The sequence below is a fragment of the Trachemys scripta genome, chromosome 10, assembly GCF_013100865.1.
Source record: "Trachemys scripta elegans isolate TJP31775 chromosome 10, CAS_Tse_1.0, whole genome shotgun sequence".
Classification (NCBI taxonomy): domain Eukaryota; kingdom Metazoa; phylum Chordata; order Testudines; family Emydidae; genus Trachemys; species Trachemys scripta.
This window is the reverse complement of record NC_048307.1, coordinates 73808706-73812799: the sequence shown is the minus strand read 5'-3', so window position 1 is coordinate 73812799 and position 4094 is coordinate 73808706.

Sequence of the window (4094 nt, the reverse complement as noted above, 5' to 3'; positions counted from 1 at the left end):
AAAGTCTAATAGGAAAAGTCTCTTTTCTTCATTTCAATGACAGCTCCCTCCCTCCTTCCCAAATATAGGCACTACCCTCCAGGGATAAAAACCCAAACAACCCCACACTAGTGCAGGACAATTAGAGGAAGGTGAAAGCCCCCCATAAAGCCCTCGCCAAGTGTGCAATATTGTACCATTAATATGAGGAATTCTCCCCTTCCCCCCAACACTACCTGATTGCCAGTTTGTGCTTAAATAAGAAGAGGGAGAGTTGATGTATCTTTTGTTTTGGCTAATATAATTGTTAGTCTGTTGGGTACAGGAATTAATTCAGGGAAGTACTATGCCATGTGTTATGCAGGGGCTCAGCCTAGACCAGTGGTTCCCAAACTTGTTCCGCCGCTTGTGCAGGGAAAGCCCCTGGCGGGCCAGGCCGGTTTGTTTACCTGCCACGTCCCGCAGGTTCCGCCGATCGCAGCTCCTAGTGGCTGCGGTTCGCTGCTCCAGGCCAATGGGAGCTGCTGGAAGTGGCGGACAGTATGTCCCTCCGCCCGCGCCGCTTCCAGCAGCTCCCATTGGCCTGGAGCAGCAAATCGCTGCCAGTGGGAGCCGCGATCGGCCGGACCTGCAGACCCGGCAGGTAAACAAACTGGCTCGGCCTGCCAGGGGCTTTCCCTGCACAAGCGGCGGAACAAGTTTGGGAACCACTGGCCTAGATGATCACAATTGTCCCTTTTGATTTTATAATCTAGGAACCAGAAAGTGAAATTGACTAGTCACATCTCAGGCATTCCCGCCTGTGAGCTGCTCAGTTCATCCTGTTTATTCTGTCTGGTTTAGTCAATGGGACTACTCACATGCTTGAAATTAAGCACATGTGCAATTATTTGTAGAATCGGGGCCTCAGACTGTAAGTTCCTCGGAGCAGGAACTCTCTGGATCTATAGATGTCAGTGCTTAACAAACAGTAATGCTCGAAACTAACTATAAACCAAAGTGAAACCAACTGCCCATTATCAGGGGGTTGCCATGTTAGTCTGTATCTACAAAAACAACAAGGAGTCTGGTGGCACCTTAAAGACTAACAGATTTATTTGGGCATAAGTTTTCGTGGGTAAAAACCTCACTTCTTCGGAACCTCACTTCTTCGGATTCTTCTTCTTCTTCCCTGCAACTGCCCATTGTAATTGTTCAAGCCCTAAGTAAACAACAGCGTGGTTAATGAAAAGCAAATGTATAGGTCTAAAATTCTTCCAGTTTTAATGAGCTAAAGTGTTGATACTAATAACACAAGATTTTAAAGTATATATTAAAGTTTATACCATGATAATGCCCATTTAAATTGGGTACCTCATCTTATATTTGGACAGCTGTTGCATGCTGTATTTAAAAACAATTGTTTGTCAGAAAGTAATAGAGAAATAAGGGGTAGATGAGTTTTAAGTAACACAATGAGCCACACGGATCCTGTTTTACTTTGTGAATAAATGGGCATAATAGGGATAAAGTTAGTCCAATCTGTTTTCAGGACAGTGACTCTAAGGGAAAACAAAGCAAAACAAGATAATTGACCGCCCCGCCCCCCAAACATATGACATGTACAGAAAATGAAGAATGGTTTCTAAACAGGATGTTTTTCGATACGGCCCAAGCTTTTAGGAAATCTGCCCAGCTGCTGTGAATGGTGAATCACAAAACATTTGAAATAATAACGATAACAGAAACAATTTCAAGGGCTAGCTCCAGCACCCACATAGAGCCCCATGAAGTACACGGGTGCTGTGGTCTGCCTGCACAGAACCGTTTGCAGGATCGAGCCCCATGATTCCGAATGAGAAGATGTGACTTTAAAAAACCCTACACATGCATATACCGGTAGATGTTTGAAAATCATCTTCTCCCTCATTTACTTGCAATGGCATGAACTGCAGATGTTGCTGAGGAAGTACAAGCATTCTGAACTCCACACTTAGCAAGTAATGGGTCCCAGGTATGTATTTGTACTAGTCATTACTCACTATCACAGCCTTTAACCCACTAAACCTTGCCAGGCAGGAAGTGCTTTTGGCACTCTCTAAACAATTAAGCACGTGAGTAACTTTACTCTCAGAAGCAGGTCCAGATGGTTCAATAGGCCAGCTCAGGTGAGGGAAATCAGTCAAAGGGCTGCTGAGGTGGGTTCCAGCCCATCTGCTGGGCTCCTAGCAGGCACCTCTCACTTTTCTTGGCAGGCCATTAGAATTATTATCCTTTTCATTTTCACCTCCTTCCTGCAAGCAGCTGTTCTCCTCTCCATGGCTGTTAGGGGTGTAAGCAAGTAGACAGGGCAGACTCCCACAGTATCTTCCCCCAACTATACGCAGGGATGCTGGAACAATTTTTATAGTGGGGGTGCTGAGAGCCACTGAACCAAACTGTAAATCCTGTATAAAATGGAAATCACTTGATGTCAGGGGGTGCTGCAGCATAATTCCGGCACCTGTAACTATACTTCATTAGTCTTTTCTCCCTTTGAGAGAGACAGAGCGGGAATTGGAAGAGCAACTGGGAAGGAGAAAATGGGAGGGAGTCTCAGCCAGTCCAGCGGCTTCTGCAACAATATCTTGTGAACCCCCTGCCAACCTTGGAATTGAGGCTATGAAAAGGAGAACCTGGAAGGGGAGGGGGTCCAGCAAGAGGACAAAGGTATTTGGGGGCTAAGGAGGTACACAAGAGAGCTCAAAGGGGCATGGGGTGTACAGGACAGGAAAGATCTGTGTGGCAGTGTGTACTATTTCTTTAAAACTGTACCAGGAGGCCAAGCAAGTGGGCTGGGGGAAGACTCTAAGCAGCTCTGCAAAGGCTGGGTAATTTAAGGATAATTCTATTCTTAACTCTAAATTCCTTGTTCAGTGTTAGAAAAAAGTGGCTGTCTCTGGGATGTGTTACTATTGGCATGTGGCAGGATGCCAGGAGCTGACCCAGCATCAATAAGAGGAAAACTCTTTCCCTGGGAGAGAAGGGAAAGTCTGCCTTCTATGTGATAGGTGTTACTCAGTAGGGGCCTGATTTAGAATCATGGAATCAGAGAATATCAGGGTTGGAAGGGACCTCAGGAGGTCATCTAGTCCAACCTCCTTCTCAAAGCAGGACCAACTCCAACTAAATCATCCCAGCCAGGGCTTTGCCAAGCCTGACCTTAAAAACCTGTAAGGAAGGAGATTCCACCACTTCCCTAGTAACCCATTCCAGTGCTTCACCCCCTCTTAGTGAAAAAGTTTTTCCTACTATCCAACCTAAACCTCCTGCAACTTGAGACCATTACTCCTTGTTCTATCAGGAGCCCTTGTATCTATTTCAGGGTAGCAGCCCTGTTAGTCTGTATCCTCAAAAAGAACAGGAGTACTTGTGGCACCTTAGAGACTATGCATCCGAAGAAGTGGGTTGTAGCCCACGAAAGCTTATGCTCTAATAAATTTGTTAGTCTCTAAGGTGCCACAAGTACTCTTGTTCTTCTTGAGTACTTTGGCTCAAGTACTTTGGAAGGTGCTGGGATAACACAAGCACATTATTTAGGGTTGCCAACCTTCCAGGATTGTGCTGGACTCTCCAGGAATTAAAGATTAATCTTTAATGGAAGATTATGTCATGTCATGTCATGAAACCTCCAGGAATACATCCAACCAAAACTGGCACCCCTAACTTTATACCAAATGCCCATGGAGCCTGGTGGTGGGGCAGGCCCGAGCGTGGGGCTCCCTGCAGCTCTGGGGGTTGAGGGCACGCTACAGCTCATGGGGGTGGGTTTGAGGGGTCAGTCTGCAGTTTGGCTGGGAGCTGTGGAACTGGGGGGGGGGGGTCGGGGGTCCCCCCCAGGGCTGTGTCTTTGGGGGGGGGGGAGTAGGCCCGCACGGGGGTCCCCCGGAAGGCTGGTTCTCCCCCACCCCATGGGCTGTATAGCGCGACCCCTTTCCCGGCAGGACCGGCGGGAGGAGGCAGGGCTGGGGCTGGCCGTGCAGGGGGGGCCGCGCGGCTCAGGGCGGGGGTGGGGCCGGGTCCCACGTGGGCGGGCTCGGCCGGGAGGCGGCGCCGCGCCGGGGAGCTGCTCCTTGAGCCTGGGGCCGGGCGCGGTG